The 19,588-nt window shown below is 44.0% G+C and overlaps 1 protein-coding gene across 3 annotated transcripts in view; it reads right to left on the bottom strand.

The window, feature by feature from the left end:
• HIVEP1 (HIVEP zinc finger 1) overlaps nt 1–19,588 on the bottom strand; it is a 240,297-nt gene that overhangs the window by 14,279 nt on the left and 206,430 nt on the right. The gene's annotated exons all lie outside the window — the stretch shown is intronic.

Below are 19,588 nucleotides of genomic sequence, written 5' to 3'. Positions count from 1 at the left end.
AACCAACATTCAAAAGTGACCAAAACATCAGCCAGAAAGCACTGGTACTGAGATGTTGTCTGTGGTCCCCATCTGCAGAACCACTCCTTTATTGAGGGTGTCTTGATAATTGCCAATAATTTCCATCTATTGTCTATTCCATTTGCACAACAGCATGTGAAATTGATTGTCAATCAGTGTTGCTTCCTAAGTGGACAGTTTGATTTCACAGAAGTTTGATTTACTTGGAGTTATATTCTGTTGTTTAAGTGTTCCCTTTATTTTTTTGAGCAGTGTATATATATTCAATTGATCAGTGACCAAATCAAGACATGAATAGAAAATAAAGGAAGCCACAAGATCTATTGACTGTATTTATAAAAAATAATGTAAGATTTAAGTTCTCATTTCCATGATCCCTAGCTACCTGGTCAAGCTATGTCTATGAAATGACACTGAACAAATAGCCTGTGACAAATCCTGACCTCCCAATTGCTCCTGTTCCCCTGAAGCAGCACAGCTGCCTATGTTTGTGGACAAAACTAATCTTGCAAAATAATTTCCTCTTTGATCCACAGCACTGAGTAAAACTAAATAGGCCTTTGGTTCTGGGTGAGTGGCAGCAGACAGTTGCTCAGTGCACATCCCTTTCAAGTCAGCTTTTTAAATTGTACATCCTCCTTGTCATCCAAGGCATCAACCTCGCAAGGAAAGAACTTGCTTCCTTCAGTGAATCAAGCATGAAAAGTTAAACATAAGAAAAGTCACTCTAACTCTTTATATCACTTATCACTTTGCATCGTGCAAACCTATTTCTCATGTTGCGCTAGGTAACAATAAAAAGGACACTTTCAGCTATGTGAACTAATGACAAACAAATTACTTCCAACCTGTAACATCACATCTTAGACAAGCTGCTCATTCAATGACCTGGGAAGTATTATCAGAGTTGTTCTTCCCATGCAAACAATAGAGCGATATTAAAGTCAGTCTATGGAACTCTCTTCATCTGTCTGACAATCCATTGTGCACTTTTGTTAGTAAATCAGGAAATTAATTAAATTTATATATACAACACACCTATAAATATAAACTCCTCGATATTGAAATTGCAACACCAAGAAGGAAAAAAGTTATGGAATTCTGGAAATCACAAGAAAGATACACATGTTAAGGATAAATGAAGAAAAAATGGAAAATGTTCAAAATATCTCATTTTATCAATTATGAGCTCTACATGCAGAAAACCCCACACTTACAAGCATGGGCATGCTAATAATGAGGTTATGAATGGTTGTTTAAGAAATGTTCTGCCACGTTGAATGCACTTGGGGACACAAATCATCAAGATCCACTGCTGGCAGCTCTACCTGCAATTGCTGACCAAAGATGTCCCAGATGTGCTTGGGAGACTGTAGAGGCTGCAGTCCATAGTGGCATGTTTAAGCCAACCAGGCTGCTCAGAGTACCAAGTTTGTTACAGCCCCTGGGACACTTTGGAAAAATGGCCGTACAACTGGTTACATTATTGATCCATTCTATACTATAAGTGAAATTGGACATCACATACCAAGCCACAGGTGTCTAACGGTGTCTACATAAACCATCAGAAGGTATTTGCACGACACTGGACTACAAGCTAATCGTCCTGCTATTGGGGTTTCAATCACCAAATGCCACTGCTTTAAAAGCCTCACATGGTGCAGAGCAAGGCAGCAATGGAGGCTGGCATGGAGATCTATCCTCTTTAGTGACGAGTCCTGCTTTTATCTTTGACGCAACGATAGCTGGAGATTGATCTGGATACCACGTGGGCAACACCATAAAGAGTCCTTCACAATGGAAAGTCACACAACTCCTACTTCTGGGATTATAATGTGGGGTGGAAAAATGTACAGTAGCCGGTTGCCTAACAGATCGGCATAACATTGATTTGGTGGTGTAACCAGTGGTAATGCCATTTCTCCAAAGTGTCCCAGGTGCAGTTTCTCAATATGACAATGCTGAATGTTGCTTGTGCTACTGTGAAAGGCTGAATTGCCTAATTGTGCTACCATGGCCCCCAGCGTCTCCGGACTTTACTACCATTGAGCACATTGGTAAGTACTTGCAAAGAATGAAGAATGCTGCCAGCAGCAGATCTTGACGATTTGTGTCCCTAAGTGGTAGAACATTCCTCACACTTTTAGGATTACTACTTCCATTAGGTGGCACTACAGTCTCTGTTCCCTGACAATCTGAAGAGGCCATTTGCATTATTTAATTTCCCGGGGGAGCTTTGCTTGACTTGCTAATCTCACTACGCCAATTTCGTATCCTCAACAAGGAAATCCTTTAGATCCCCTGTCAAAGGCCTCTCACTCAGCCAACTAGTTCTCTTGCTTTGCACTGATGAGGGGTAAACACACTGAAACGTGTGTCTGCAAATGTAGATTCTGGCTCGCTTTATACCCCAAGTCATGTGACAAGGCTCTTTAAAGGGTCTATAATGACTTTCAGAATTGTTACGTCAAATAGGTTGCATTACAGTCCTTGCTATCTTGCTTTGTGAATAGTTTATTTGCATATTTAAAACTTCTTATAAAGTTCGATATGCAGAGACTTATCATTCCCTATACTTACATAGTAACCTCTTCCAACTAAAACAAATGAAAAGCTTCCACATTGTATAATACATGTCAAAAATATGAAAATCAAAAGGCTGAAGAATAACAACGAGAAATAAGTGGGTTAAGGAGGAATAATTACTTTCCCATCTTTACTATCTCAAAATATTTTGTGTTTGTTTTTACTTCTTTAAGCAAGGAAAAGTGTTAATCTTTTGTGTTGTCTGGGTTGCCATTTTTGCCCCTGTGCAAACTAACCTCTATTATTTCTTTGCTTTTAACTGATTCAGCTTGAGTGACCTAACACCCCTCTTTAGCAAACAGTGCCATGACCTCTGACCCATACAAGCCCAAATAGTACTAATTACGGCTTAATCTCCTTGAACTCACAGCACATTCAGAGGTGAAATACCTCTCGCCAATGACAATGGCAGAGTGACATTTGCTCAGCTTCCATGTTTTCCTTAATGCTAGCACATAAAGGCTAAAATAACAAAAAACACTGCTTCAAAAATGAGTGTTTGGAACTTCAGGAGCTAGACAGTTTGTATAAACCACATAAGACTGTAGGCTTTGCAGTTGGGAACCTAGCAATAATAAGCAGGAATAATGGAAATATTAGGAACATGTTGTACCAACAGTCACCCAACAGCTAAGGCTATGTTCACATGTCCAGTAATGATCTGTTAGAATGGATCCAGGAAAAATACGATAGGAAAAAAGGCTTTTTCATGCCGGACCCGTTAGAAATAGAAAACAACAGATGCAATATTAACGAATCCATTGTCTCCAGAGTTAAAAAAAAACACGGATCTGGCAGAGATCAGTTATTGAATAACGGACTAAAAAGTTCGTTCCTAAGGGATTTCTGCTGCATCCGTTCCAACGGATTGTTACTGGACATGTGAACATAGCCTAACCAAAATACAGTATATTACAAAAGTGAGTACAGCCCTCACATCTTTGTAAATATTTTATTATATTTTTTTCATGGGACAACACTGAAGAAATTACACTTTGAAACAATGTAAAGTAGTCAGTGTACAGCTTGTATAACAGTGCAAATTTGGTGTACCCTCTAAATAATCAATCAACACACAGCCATTGATGTCTAAACAGCTGGCAACAAAAGTGAGTACACCCTTAAGTGAAAATGGCCAAATTGTGATTAAAGTGTCATTATTTTGTGTGGCCACCATTATTTTCAAGCCCTGCCTTAACTCTCTTGGGCATGGAGTTCACTAGAGATCCACAGGATGCTATTGGAATCCTCTTTCACTCCTTCATGGCGAAATAACAGAGCTAGTGGATGTTAGAGACCCTCCGCTCCTCCATCTTCCGTTTGAGGATACCCCACAGATGTTCAATAGGGTTTAAGTCTGGGGACATGCTTGGCCAGTCCAGCACCTTTATCCTCAGTTTCTTTAGCAAGGCAGTGGTGGTCTTGGAGGTGTGTTTGGGGTCATTATGTTGGAATACTGTCCTGCGGCCAAGTTTCTGAAGGGAGAGGATCATGCTCTGCTTTAGTATGTCACAGTACATGTTGACATTCATGGTTCCCTCAATGAACTGTAGCTCCTCACAGCTGGCAGCACTCATGCAGCCCCAAATCTTAACACTCCCACCACCATGCTTGACTGTATGCAAGACACACTTGTCTTTGTACTCCTCACCTGGTTGCCGCCACACAAGTTTTACATCATCTGAACCAAGTAAATTTATCTTGGTCTCATCAGACCACAGGACATGGTTCCAGTAATCCATGTCTTCAGTTTGGTCTTCAGCAAACTGTTTGCAGGCATTCTTGCGCATCATCTTTAGAAGCGACTTCCTTCTGGGACAACAGCCATGCAGACCAATTTGATGCAGTGTGCGGTGTATGGTCTGAGCACTGACAGGCCGACCCCCCACCCCTTTAACCTCTGCAGCAATGCTGGCAGCACTTATACGTTTATTTTGAAAAAGACAACCTCTGGATATGACGCAGAGCATGTGCACTCAACTTTTTTGGTCGACCATGGTGAGGCCAGTTCTGAGTGGACCCTGTCTTCTTAAACCTCTGTATGGTCTTGGTCACCATGCTGCAGCTCAGTGTCAGGGTGTTGCCAATCTTCTTATAGCCTAGGTCATCTTTATGTAGAGCAACAATTCTTGTTTTCAGATCCTCAGAGAGTTCTTTGTCATGAGACGCCATGTTGAACTTCTAGTGACCAGTATGAGAGAGCTTCAACACCAAATTTAACACACCTGCTCTCCATTCACACCTGACACCTTGTAACACTGATGAGTCACATGACACTGGGGAGGGAAAATGCCTAATTGGGCACAATTTGGCCATTTTCACTAAGGGGTGTACTCACTTTTGTTGCCAGCGGTTTAGACATTAATGGCTGTGTGTTGAGTTATTTAGAGGTCACACCAAATTTACACTGTTATACAAGCTGTATACTGACTACTTTACATTGTATCAAAGTGTCATATCTTCAGTGTGGTCTTTTAAAATATTTACAAAAATGTCAGGGGTGTACTCACTTTTGTAATATACTATAAACCCCTGACTTGGGTTTCTCAGGACACAATACTTCACTATATCCAATAAATTGTGCTTGGTTTACTGCATTGGTAAGGAAACAGTTTGGAAACAATCTGCAATGCCAAGTGATCTACTCAGACATTTGGGAAACTCAATGGTGGATAAAGTTTAAAGAGAAACTGTCACCAAGTCAAAAATGGCCAGTTTTTGCATTATGATATGCTTTATGAATAAATTATTTTCTCTGAAGTTTTGAAAACCTGATGCGTCTTTTTCTAGCTTTTTTGACTTTTAGGATTAGGTGGCACTAGAGTTCAAGCCCTCTTCCTCTCTGAAGGAGCAATTTGCTTATATAGATTTTTGGTAGTTTCTTGAACTCTTTTTAGACTTTTGTTTTCAGGTAGCTTTTTTTGCGTTTTTTTTTTCAGCCTTTCTGGATGTCTTTTTGCTGCCATTTTCCAGACTGTTTTTTAAATCTATTCAACAATGGAGAAAATACTGGAGATTGTTCAAAAATGAAAGCTAACAAAATGCTCAAAAAGATGTCAGATCATTTTCCAGGAGTCTTTCTAGCCTTCCCATTGACTCCTATTGTAAACCTTTGAGCGTCTTCCAAGTGGAAAATGCCTCATGATGGTATTCTCACTTCTTGTAACCGCTTGCCGTTTTTTGGACACGTGAAACATGTTAAAAATGCCTAAAAGTCTGAACATATGGATACCGTATTTTTCAGACTATAAGACGCACTTTTTTCCTCCAAAATTTTGGAGGAAAGTGGGGTGTGTGTCTTATAGTCCGAATACTATATTACTGTATGGCCGTGCATGGTGGTGGGTGTGGGGGAGCGGCAGCAGGGGATCAGCGTGGCACAGGAGGCAGCAGCCGCCTGCTGCAGCCTACGCTGTGCCCGCTGCTAACGAAAATGAATATTCCCTGCTCCCCACGCCCATGGGCGTGGAAGAACAATGAATATTAATTTTTCTTAATAGCCGGCACACTGGAGCCACAGCACAGCTCCTACTGCCACTCTGCGGTCAGTGTGCCCGCTATTAAAGCTCATGAATATTCCCTACAACCCACTCCCATGGGTTGTAGTGAATATCCATGGTCTTGAATAGCAGGCACACTGACAACAGAGCGACAGCAGGAGCCGCGCTGCGGAACAGTGTGACGGCTATTGAACAGACTGAATGGTCACTGCTCCCCACGCACAGCCCCCGCGGGGAGCAGTGACTATTCCAGCACAGCGTCTCACACTGTGTGAGGACGAATGGCAGGGACACCATGCTCAGCTCACACAGTGAGTCTCCCCAGCAGAGCGGAACAGCGCTGGAGGAGAGAGGAGGTGAGTATGATTGTTTATTGTTTATTTTTTTTGTGGTCAGCGTGATGGGGGCTCAAGGGTTGCCATACATACCAGGATGGGGGATCAAGGGGTGCCATACATACCAGGATGGGGGATCAAGGGGTGCCATGAATACCAGGATGGGGATCAGGGGTGCTATGAATACCAGGATGGGGGATAAAGGGGTGCCATGCATACCAGGATGGGGGCTCAAGGGGTGCTATGAATACCAGGATGGGGGATCAGGGGTGCTAGGAATACCAGGATGGGGGATCAAGGGGCTGCTATGAATACCAGGATTGGGGTTCAAGGGGTGCCATGACTACCAGGATGGGGGATCAAGGGGTGCCATGCATACCAGGATGGGGGATCAAGGGGTGCCATGATTACCAGGATGGGGGATCAAGGGGGGCCATGCATACCAGGATGGGGGATCAAGGGGTGCCATGATTACCAGGATGGAGGATCAAGGGGTGCCTTGATTACCAGGATGGGGGATCAAGGGGTGCCATGATTACCAGAATGGGGGATCAAGGGGTGCCATGATTACCAGGATGGAGGATCAAGGGGTGCCTTGATTACCAGGATGGGGGATCAAGGGGTGCCATGAATACCAGGATGGGGGATCAAGGGGTGCCATGCATACCAGGAAGGGGGATCAAGGGGTGCCATGCATACCAGGAAGGGGGATCAAGGGGTGCCATGCATACCAGGAAGGGGGATCAAGGGGTGCCATGCATACCAGGAAGGGGGATCAAGGGGTGCCATGTATACCAGGATGGGGGATCAAGGGGTACCATGCATTCCAGGATGGGGATGAGGGCCACGTATACCAGGAAGGAGGGGCCATACATACCAGGATGGAGGATATTAACAGAATTTGGGGACATTACCCCAATACCAGTGTCAGCAGCAGACCCCCTCCCCCATAACAGGGCATCATGACCACATTTTTTGCTTAAATTTTTTTCCCTATTTTCCTCCTCTAAAACCTAGGTGCGTCTTATGGTCCGGTGTGTCTTATAGCCCGAAAAATACGGCAAGTCTTTTTTCCCCATTTAGATGAATTAGAAAATTCTGTTTAGCATCTTGTAAGTGCTTTTTCCAGGTGGAATGCAGAGATGACTTGCCTAAAAAAAAAAACTTTGTGTGAACAAACCCTCGTAATGCAAGGGCTTGTTATGAAATCCAGACAGAAAATTATGAATTATATGAATAAATATAATTTTAGACTTGTGTAACCCAGTATAAAACCTTTACTTATTTCTTTAATATCCCTCAACACAGCACAATATTTTGACTATATTAGAAAGATGGGTTTTTTTTTAGTAGCATGGTAAGTTTTTGCTCAATAGTCAAGACACATGGTTCTAGCCTTCTCACATATCCACACTAAAATTGCCACTTTATATCCTTATAAAACTATATCTTGACAACTCTAAAATATTGAATATGATTGACTGTCAGAATGCAGTAATCATGAGAAATTCTTAGAGGCGATTTTTCATCTTTCTCTGAAATCAACGTGGGAGTATTTAAATAGAATTCACTTTGGACAGCTCAGCCTACACAAGATTAGTGGACCCGGGTGCTTTAAACAGAAAACGCCTCAAATACAAGAGTCAAGAGTGGCCTCAAATACAAGAGACTCAAAAATCACCTTCTCCACAAAGATGAGCAATGAAGCAAATACAAAGATATAGGAGCCATTACATGAAATGTCATACATGATATTTTTGGATAAAAACTCTGCTAAAAAGGTCATGAAGCTAGATAGAAGCTCAGTGCAGATTATCCAACAGACTACAATGGGTGCAATTACTTATTCAACAGTAAGTCCCTAACTTCTTTCTAGCCTGTGCTCAAGTCTGAATATAAATAATTCACAAGTTCACCAGAATTGCTCTGACTCACTCCGTCCGATAAAACCAGAGACTGTTGGCAGGTATGAACACGTCATCATCAAACTTTTCAGACAAGCACAGATTACAAACATGCAAATGAATGATCTCTGATTGACATAAAATGTTTTAGATCAGTTTCACACATCCTTCAAAACACGGACCACTGTTGCATGGGGAAACCCAGCTGACCGCCGGGTCTTCCAATCTGAGCCATATAAGCCTATGAAGCAGTTAGCTCAAGTCAGGAGCACCGCTGGTAGGGCCAAGTCTTCCGATCTGAGCCATATAAGCCCATGAAGCCATTCGCTCAAGTCAGGAGCACCGCTGGTAGGGCCAGGTCTTCTGATCTGAGCCATATAAGCCCATGAAGCCATTCGCTCAAGTCAGGAGCACCGCTGGTAGGGCCAGGTCTTCTGATCTGAGCCATATAAGCCCATGAAGCCATTCGCTCAAGTCAGGAGCACCGATGGTCGGGCCAGGTCTTCTGATCTGAGCCATATAAGTCTATGAAGCACTTAGCTCAAGTCAGGAGCACCGATGGTCGGGCCAGGTCTTACGATCTGAGCCATATAAGCCTATGAAGCAGTTCGCTCAAGTCAGGATACCCGATGGTCGGGCCAGGTCTTCCGATGCGAAAATAGTCCGTGTTTCACCGCCTCAAACTGCTTATCACCTTTACACGCATACTGATTTTATCAGCAATTATCTAGTTAAATCTTCACACTGCATGGTATTACATTTCTATAGCCAGAATATGGAAATTCATTCAGTAAGACATGAATAATCAAAGCTACAGTATACAAAATAATTAAAAATATATTATATATATTTTTTTCACACGTTAAGCATTTTACCACAGGAGAACGAAGACTACTATTGAGTTGAATGTTAACCACATTCCTGCCAATATTTGCTTGAAAAGTGCCCTCCAGCAGTGCATGAAAAGTCTTTGAAGCACGCGCACGTTTTTGATCTCACATGGTTCAAAAAAACACAACCACATTTGATCAAAATTCAGGATATGAGTTGAATCCAACCTGACAGCAGAAATGACAGGCTTCATCAAGCTTCATTTTATCTGGCAGAGGCAGAAAATATAAACATTGTTAGATGCATTTTACACATTTGTCAGTCACTAAATCCAAGAACTGAAATGTACATACTAATTCCAATACTTAAAACCACACTATATTATTAGACTTTTCAACTCTAAATTCTTGCGAATGAGCAAGTCTGGCTTTAACCCTTTGCATGGTTTGGAAATATTCAGATACTAGGCGACCATCGAAGTAAAAAATTAAATTGAAGTTTTGAAAACGTATTTGGTAAACTTGCAGCTCACAAAAAATAATTTACTCAACTAAATGCTAAAAGTTTAACGTATTGTGCAGGTTGATATTTTTTCTTTGTTCTTTGCAGAGGATGATCTTTGTGGCAGAGGCTGCCACCTGCTGGGACGGTGAGGCAATAGATTCTAGAAAGCACCTCTGCGGCACAAAAAGGCACTTTACTATATGAAATATTACTAAGAAACACAAGGTATAGTAAAAAGTTGGAGGGGTAGGTCTGGAAAGCTCAGGATCAAAGGTTGATGTTAATGGTGTGACATAGGTATAATATCTATTTGAAACTAGCCATATACAAGAGAATATTGGGTTAACACATATTTCTCCAGACTCCAGCTTTATCACGAAATAGGTTGTTTGTACTCCTAGGACCATTCAGGGTCTGATATTATATATTATATATTGTATCTTATTGAGTGTTATACCTCTTCCTTGCTTATGGATATATTCTGTACTGACAGTAAGCATCACACTGAACAGGGTGTGGGGAGTAGTTAGGTGGGATATCCGCCTCATTTTCTTATAGTAATACAAAGACTGTTCATTAAGAATTTTTTATTCCATCACTGTAATTATGCTGTCATAAAGAAATGGGGCAGTGTTCTTGTTCTACAGAACTGTAGAAATGTACCATATGTTATGGTTCTACAAAACACAACAGAACACAGGTAGACCCCATAGTAGTCAATGAGACCCCCTGCTTCCATCAGTTATATAACAGATTCATTTTTTCCATTGATGCCATTTGTCTACTCCTAAAAATGGAGCAAACTAAATGTCAAAATGCAGGTATGAATGAAGCCATAAAATAATCACTGTACACAAATTCCCTTTTACACATCCCATTTGGGTACTCGCTTCTAGGAGAGATTCTACAGAATGCCATTTCCCTATTACAAATTTGTCATCTGTTTCCTCATTAATCAGTTGCAGTCATTTAGGTGATGAGGCCACGGCAGTGATCACGAAACCGGATATTCACAGTTGTATTTTATCCGGCTAAATGGTTCACCTGGCCTGACTGTGTAATTCACATATTAACATTCCGTACATTGCTACCCTGTACTTTGGTGACACAAGCATCAGAAGATCTGTAGCAGATAGTTATGGAGATGATACAAAAGGGAAAATCATGCAACTATTTAGTAATGTCCAATTATGACAAAGGTGAAAACTAGTGTTGAGCGATACCTTCCGATATCAGGAAATATCGTATCGGATTGGATCGGGCCGATACCCAAAAAGTATCGGATATCGCCGATTCCGATACCGGAAACCAATGCAAGTCAATGGGACACAAATATCTGAATGAAAATAAACCCTTTCTTTCCTTGTAGGTTAATTCTACATGGAGTAAAACAACTAAGAATAATGTAGAATGACATGAAAAGCCGGCAATTCATCAGCGGCATACACCGGTACCCGACAATTTACAACAGAAAGAATAGAGCTTCACACATAGATTAGATAGATAGAAACATGTCAGTCACATATATATGAAGTACAGTGACAGTGTTGCTTACTGTACTTGTCATTTAGTGTAAAGGATTTATTAAAAAAAATATTAGTGTTTTCGTGCACCGTCTCTTTAAAAAAGCCGGCCGGCAATTCAGCATCTGTACCCGACAATTTATAACAGACAGAATAGAGAATCACACATAGATTAGATAGATAGAAACATGTCAGTCACATATATATGAAGTACAGTGACAGTGTTGCTTACTGTACTTGTCATTTAGTGTAAAGGATTTATTAAAAAAAATATTAGTGTTTTCGTGCACCGTCTCTTTAAAAAAGCCGGCCGGCAATTCAGCACCTGTACCCGACAATTTATAACAGAAAGAATAGAGCTTCACACATAGATTAGATAGATAGAAACATGTCAGTCACATATATATGAAGTACAGTGACAGTGTTGCTTACTGTACTTGTCATTTAGTGTAAAGGATTTATTTAAAAAAATAATAGTGTTTTCATGCACCGTCTCTTTAAGAAAGCCGGCCGGCAATTCAGCATCTGTACCCGACAATTTAGAATAGAAGGAATAGAGAATCACACATAGATTAGATAGATAGAAACATGTCAGTCACATATATATGAAGTACAGTGACAGTGTTGATTACTGTACTTGTCATTTAGTGTTAAAATAAAGGATTAATTTAAAAAAAAATTGGCGTGGGGTTCCCCTTAATTTTAGGTTTTAGCGGAGGTTAAGCAGACAGCTGGGGCAAATGTTTGAAGCCTGGGAAGGGGGTAATACCCACGGAGCTTCCCAGGCTGCTAATATCAGCCCCCAGCTGAATACCTAGCCTTTACTAGCTATTAAAATGGGGGAACCCCCCCAAAAAAATAACGTGGGGTCCCCCCTAATTTAATAGCTAGCACAGGCTAGGCAGACAGCTGGGGGCTGATATTAATAGCCCAGGAAGGGTGCCATGAATATTGGCCCCCTCCCAGGCTAGAAACACCAGCCGTCAGCCGCCCCAGAAATGGCGCATCCATAGGATGCGCCAATTCTGGCACTTAGCCTCGCTCTTCCACGCTGCCCTGGTGCGGTGGCAGGGGGTAATAGGGTTGGGGTTGATGTCAGCTTATAATGCCAGCTGACATCAAGCCCAGGTTAGTAATGGAGAGGCGTCTATAAGACACCCCCATTACTAACCCCATAGTCAAAGTTAAAAGAAAACACAAACACCCAGAGTAAAGTCCTTTAATTGAAATAAAGACACAATTCTTTATTGTTCTAAATTAAACCATACTTACCATCACGCCCATTCCAGCTGAAGCAAACGATCTACTGCAATAAAAGAAAAATAATAAAGCAACCTCATCCTTACCTTTCGATGGTTCCCAGGACAGCTCCAGCTCTGCTACATCGAGATGACAGGCTGGACCGCAGCAGAACGCTGCCATCCAGCCTGTCATCCCGCAGACACTGAGAAGCGCAGGCATGCTTGCGCTCCTCCGTGTCTCTCTGTGACGTCATCCAGATGAGCCGAGTTCATGTCCAATGAACTCAGCTCACCTCATGCACGTCACTGACAGCGTGGGAAAATTCTCCTGCACTCAGCGCTTCAGCGTGAGAATTCTCCCACGCTGTCAGTGACATACATGAGGTGAGGTCATGTCCAATGAACTCAGCTCACCTCATGCACGTCACTGACAGCGTGGGAAAATTCTCACGCTGAAGTGCTGAGTGCAGGAGAATTTTCCCACGCTGTCAGTGACGTACATGAGGTGAGCTGAGTTCATTGGACATGACCTCGGCTCATCTGGATGCCGTCACAGCCAGACACTGAGGAGTGGAAGTATGCCTGCGCTTCTCAGTGTCTGCGGGATGACAGGCTGGATGGCAGCGTTCTGCTGCGGTGCAGCCTGTCATCTCGATGTAGCAGAGCTGAAGCTGTCGTGGGAGCCATGGAAAGGTAAGGATGATGTTGCTTTATTATTTTACTTTTATTGCAGGAGATCGTTGGCTTCAGCTGGAATGGGCGTGGCGGTAAGTATGGTTTAATTTAGAACAATAAAGAATTGTGTGTTTATTTCAATTAAAGGACTTTTTTCTGGGTGTTGTGTTTTTTTAAATACTTTACTAGAAATTCATGGTGGTCATGTCTAATATTGGCGTGACCCCATGAATTTTGGGCTTAGGGCCAGCTGATAATGCCAAGCTGGCCTTAACCCCTTTATTACCCAGTGAGCCACCGCACCAGGGCCCTGGATGAGTTGGGTACAGCGCCAGAAGATGGCGCTTCTATGAACGCGCCATTTTCTGGGGCGGCTGCGGACTGCAATTTGCAGCGGGGGTGGCCCAGAAAGCTTGGGTCTCCCTGCGCTGCGTATTCCAGCCCCCAGCTGCCTAGTTGTATCTGGCTGGGCACAAAAATAGGGCGAAGCCCCACGCATTTTTTTTTTAAATTATTTCATGAAATTCATGGAATAATTAAGAAAAAAAGGCCTTCCCTATATTGTTGTGTCCAACCAGGTACAAATAGGCAGCTGGTGGTTGGGGGCAGCCCATTCCTGCCTGCTGTACCTGGCTGGACACAAATATAGGGCGAAGCCCCACGTCAATTTTTTTTTAAATAAATCCTTTATTTTAACACTAAATGACATTTGAGGAGTTAATAAAGATGCAGTCCCTAAATTATTATTTATTTTTTAATTAATTTTTCCCAAAACTTTTGACGTGGGCTTCGCCATATTTTTGTATGCCAGCCAGGTACAGCATCCAGCTTCTATGAACGCGCCATTTTCCGGGGTGGCTGCGGACTGCAATTTTCAGCGGGGGGGGGGCAGAAAGCTTGGGCCTCCCTGCGCTGCAGATTCCATCCCCCAGCTGCCTAGTTGTACCTGGCTGGACACAAAAATAGGGAGAAGCTTCACGTATTTTTTTTTTTTAATTATTTCATGAAATTCATGAAATAATTAAAAAAAATTGATGTGGGGCTTCGCCCTATATTTGTGTCCAGTCAGGTACAGCAGGCAGGAACGGGCTGCCCCCAACCACCAGCTGCCTATTTGTACCTAGCCGGACACAACAATATAGGGAAGCCCTTTTTTTCTTAATTATTCCATGAATTTCATGAATTTAAAAAAAAAATACGTGGAGCTTCGCCCTATTTTTGTGTCCAGCCAGGTACAACTAGGCAGCTGGGGGCTGGAATCTGCAGCGCAGGGAGGCCCAAGCTTTCTGGGCCCCACCCGCTGCAAATTGCAGTCCACAGCCGCCCCGGAAAATGGCGCGTTCATAGAAGCGCCATCTTCTGGCGCTGTACCCAACTCATCCAGGGCCCTGGTGCGGTGGCTCACTGGGTAATAAAGGGGTTAAGGCCAGCTTGGCATTATCAGCTGGCCCTGAGCCCGAAATTCATGGGGTCACGCCAATATTAGACATGACCACCATGAATTTCTAGTAAAGTATTTAAAAAAAACACAAACACCCAGAAAAAAGTCCTTTAATTGAAATAAACACACAATTCTTTATTGTTCTAAATTAAACCATACTTACCATCACGCCCATTCCAGCTGAAGCCAACGATCTCCTGCAATAAAAGAAAAATAATAAAGCAACCTCATCCTTACCTTTCCATGGCTCCCACGACGGCTCCAGCTCTGCTACATCGAGATGACAGGCTGGACCGCAGCAGAACGCTGCCATCCAGCCTGTCATCCCGCAGACACTGAGAAGCGCAGGCATACTTCCACTCCTCAGTGTCTGGCTGTGACGGCATCCAGATGAGCCGACAATGAACTCGGCTCACCTCATGTACGTCACTGACAGCGTGGGAGAATTCTCCTGCACTCAGCGCTTCAGCGTGAGAATTTTCCCACGCTGTCAGTGACGTGCATGAGGTGAGGTCATGTCCAATGAACTCGGCGCACCTCATGCATGTCACTGACAGCGTGGGAAAATTCTCACGCTGAAGCGCTGAGTGCAGGAGAATTCTCCCACGCTGTCAGTGACGTGCAGGAGGTGAGCTGAGTTCATTGGACATGAGCTCACCTTATGCACGTCACTGACAGCGTGGGAAAATTCTCCTGCACTCAGCGCTTCAGCGTGGGAGAATTCTCACACTGAAGCGCTGAGTGCAGGAGAATTCTCCCACGCTGTCAGTGACGTGCAGGAGGTGAGCTGAGTTCATTGGACATGACCTCGGCTCATCTGGATGCCGTCACAGCCAGACACTGAGGAGTGGAAGTATGCCTGCGCTTCTCAGTGTCTGCGGGATGACAGGCTGGATGGCAGCGTTCTGCTGCGGTGCAGCCTGTCATCTCGATGTAGCAGAGCTGAAGCTGTCGTGGGAGCCATGGAAAGGTAAGGATGATGTTGCTTTATTATTTTACTTTTATTGCAGGAGATCGTTGGCTTCAGCTGGAATGGGCGTGGTGGTAAGTATGGTTTAATTTAGAACAATAAAGAATTGTGTGTTTATTTCAATTAAAGGACTTTTTTCTGGGTGTTGTGTTTTTTTAAATACTTTACTAGAAATTCATGGTGGTCATGTCTAATATTGGCGTGACCCCATGAATTTTGGGCTTAGGGCCAGCTGATAATGCCAAGCTGGCCTTAACCCCTTTATTACCCAGTGAGCCACCGCACCAGGGCCCTGGATGAGTTGGGTACAGCGCCAGAAGATGGCGCTTCTATGAACGCGCCATTTTCCGGGGCGGCTGCGGACTGCAATTTGCAGCGGGTGGGGCCCAGAAAGCTTGGGTCTCCCTGCGCTGCAGATTCCAGCCCCCAGCTGCCTAGTTGTACCTGGCTGGACACAAAAATAGGGCGAAGCGCCACACATTTTTTTTTTTAATTATTTCATGAAATTCATGGAATAATTAAGAAAAAAAGGGCTTCCCTATATTGTTGTGTCCGGCTAGGTACAAATAGGCAGCTGGTGGTTGGGGGCAGCCCGTTCCTGCCTGCTGTACCTGGCTGGACACAAATATAGGGCGAAGCCCCACATAATTTTTTTTTTAATTATTTCATGAATTTCCTGAAATAATTTAAAAAAAATTGACGTGGGGCTTCACACTATATTTGTGTCCAGCCAGGTACAGCAGGCAGGAACGGGCTGCCCCCAACCACCAGCTGCCTATTTTTACCTGGTTGGACACAACAATATAGGGAAGCCCTTTTTTTCTTAATTATTCCATGAATTTCATGAAATAATTAAAAAAAAAAAAAACGTGGAGCTTCTCCCTATTTTTGTGTCCAGCCAGGTACAACTAGGCAGCTGGGGGATGGAATCTGCAGCGCAGGGAGGCCCAAGCTTTCTGCCCCCCCGCTGAAAATTGCAGTCCGCGGCCGCCCCGGAAAATGGCGCGTTCATAGAAGCTGGATGCTGTACCTGGCTGGCATACAAAAATATGGCGAAGCCCACGTCAAAAGTTTTGGGAAAAATTTATTAAAAAATAAATAATAATTTAGGGACTGCATCTTTATTAAGTCCTCAAATGTCATTTAGTGTTAAAATAAAGGATTTATTTTAAAAAAAAATGGCGTGGGATCCCCCATAATTTTAGTCTCTAGCGGAGGTTAAGCAGACGGCTGGGGCAGATGTTTGAAGCCTGGGAAGGGGGTAAAACCCACGGAGCTTCCCAGGCTACTAATATCAGCCCCCAGCTGAATACCTAGCCTTTACTAGCTATTAAAATGGGGGACCCCCCCAAAAAAAATGACGTGGGGTCCCCCCTATTTTAATAGCTAGCAAAGGCTAGGCAGACAGCTGGGGGCTGATATTAATAGCTCAGGAAGGGTGCCATAAATATTGGCCCCCTCCCAGGCTAGAAACACCAGCCGTCAGCCGCCCCAGAAATGGCGCATCCATAGGATGCGCCAATTCTGGCACTTAGCCTCGCTCTTCCACGCTGCCCTGGTGCGGTGGCAGGGGGTAATAGTGGTGGGGTTCATGTCAGCACCAGCTGCCATGAAGCCCAGGTTAGTAATGATGGCCGTCTATATGACACCCCCATTACTAACCTACAAAGTGTTAAAAAGAAAAAACACACTACACCCAGAAAAAAATAATTTATTTGAAATAAAACACCATTTTATCTAATTCTTAGTTTACTAAAAAAAAAAATAGTTACCTGTCCACGTTCCTGCGCTGATCTCCCATGCACAGCTGTCACATCTGGAGAAGGTGACAGCTGTGCATGGCTGCTGTAAGCTCACGCTGCCGGGAACACGTCCGCTCCCGGCAGCGGGAGCCACTGACTGAGGTCACCGGAGTGCATTCAGGCAGCGCAGCTCCGGAGACCTCCTTTACGGCAGTGCTGTACCGTGGGAATTTCTCACGATACAGCAGTGCCGTAAAGGAGCTAACCGGAGCAGCGCTGCCTGAACTCCGGTGAACCCTTACGGCCCCGTCATTCTAGCGGCGGCAGCGGTTCAGAGCGGTCACATTCTATGTGGCTGCTCTGAACTGGAGATCTTCGTGGGACACTCGTGGACTGCTACGGAGGGGTAAGGATAAGGTTGTGGTTTATTATTTTATATTTTATTACAGGAGATCGATGGCTTCGGGGAATTAGGTGTCTAGGTGAGTATAGGTGTAGTTTTTTATTTTTTACTTTATTTTAGGTGGCGATCGGCGGGGACAGGTAATGTATGAACTAATTTCTTTTAGGTAACCACTGGCCACCAATGACATGTATCTAACATTTATTGGGGACACAGTAGGGCAATTTAAATAGCAGGATCAGGCTGATGGGAACTACTGCTCCCATCGAGCTGATCCTGCTGGCACGAGTGGACGGGGGACAGACATAGGCCGATGGGAGTAGTAGTGTCACATCGGCCTATGTCTGCCTGCACGCACAGACACCCCGCACACACACCCGCACACACACACACCCCGCACACACACACACCCCGCACACACACACACCCCGCACACACACACACCCCGCACACACTAAACATGACGGGTCTGGGAGGAGTGGCTGACCTGTGCGGCCGTGGGAAAGTTGATGTGAGTTCATGCAGTCAAGCATGAACTCACATGAACCCTCTGAGGGCACCGCGGCTACTTCAAATGAACAGCTGATCGGCATCAGCTGATACCGCAGCTGTTCATTTGAAATAACCGGCGGGAAAGCGCAGCACAGAACGGGAAAGCCGGCGGTGAAGTCTTTTCACTTCCGGCTTCCCCGCCCGGGTCCTTCGCTCCTTGGTGCTGCGCTCCCCGCCCGGTCCTAATTTAAGATTGGGATTGGAGGTGGCGAGGGGAGCGGAGGATCGGGGTGGGAGGCTGCGGGGAAGCAGTATGGGGCTGCGTGATTGTTTAAAAGCCGGCGGCTTTATACCGCCCGCCGGCTTTTAAACAATCAGGAGAATTCTCCCACGCTGGGATGGCATTCTGATGACAGGCTGGATCTCAGCTGAGCGCTGCCATCCAGCTTGTCATCCTTCACAGACACTGCAGAGCGCAGGCATTATGGGAACTTCCGATTCCGGTATTCGATATTATAAAAGTATCGGAATTAAGTATCGGAATTCCGATACAGTGAATATCGGCCGATACCCGATATTTCAGTATCGGAATGCTCAACACTAGTCAAAACACAAAACCTCACACCCTGAGCACTTTCCTAAATGCATCATTTTGCTGACATCTAATGGCTTCAAAAATTAGGTGTTTTTTGCGGACTCTTCTACAAACTCAAACTGGATTCCCTCCCATGGAAGAAATGTTTATCTCTATATGCGTTTCTGTATAATGTAGAAATCCTCAACACAGCAAAACTGATAAAGTACAGAAAACAAAGTTCATGGCATTTAGAAATAATGTTGAGTGGAGCGATAAGAGACATCAAACACTGGGTCAGAAGTGTCTGTGTGTTTCACTGAGAACATTAAGGGTATGTGCACATGGTCGGTATTGGCAGCGCTATGAACGCAGTATACTTTATGCTGCATTATGTTCTGCACGCAGGTGAATCCGCATGTGTTCATTGAACCAAGTGGTTTCATTGCATCCTATATATTACAGGTATCAAATTTCTCTTGTGGAGACCGTAGTCTCCGCAAGAGAAACTGACATGCTGCAGTCTGTAAAGACGCGCCACATATCTATGTCCGCGGGTGATCCACATCTTGAAATCCCATCCACTATGCTGTAACATCTGGCCGCTGCGGATTGCACGCAGCACAAGTGCACTGCGTGCAATCCGCAGCAATTACTTATTGAGAGCACGTAACCTAAGGGCGCGATTCATCAAAGTGTTTTCACCAGTAAGCTAATATGAAACACTTTGAAAAGTCGCAACAATTTTGCACAATGCGGAGTTGCAAAAGAATCCTGTACCCTTTGGCATTTTCATATCAATTACAAGCAGCTGCGCCAAAATGAACGGGGCTGTGGAGGAGCCTG

Source organism: Phyllobates terribilis, unplaced genomic scaffold, assembly GCF_046119375.1.
Source record: "Phyllobates terribilis strain yellow unplaced genomic scaffold, ASM4611937v1 Scaffold_4__5_contigs__length_816908805, whole genome shotgun sequence".
Lineage (NCBI taxonomy): Eukaryota > Metazoa > Chordata > Amphibia > Anura > Dendrobatidae > Phyllobates > Phyllobates terribilis.
The sequence above is the reverse complement of the archived record's forward strand: the minus strand, read 5'-3'. Positions and strand labels throughout refer to the sequence as shown.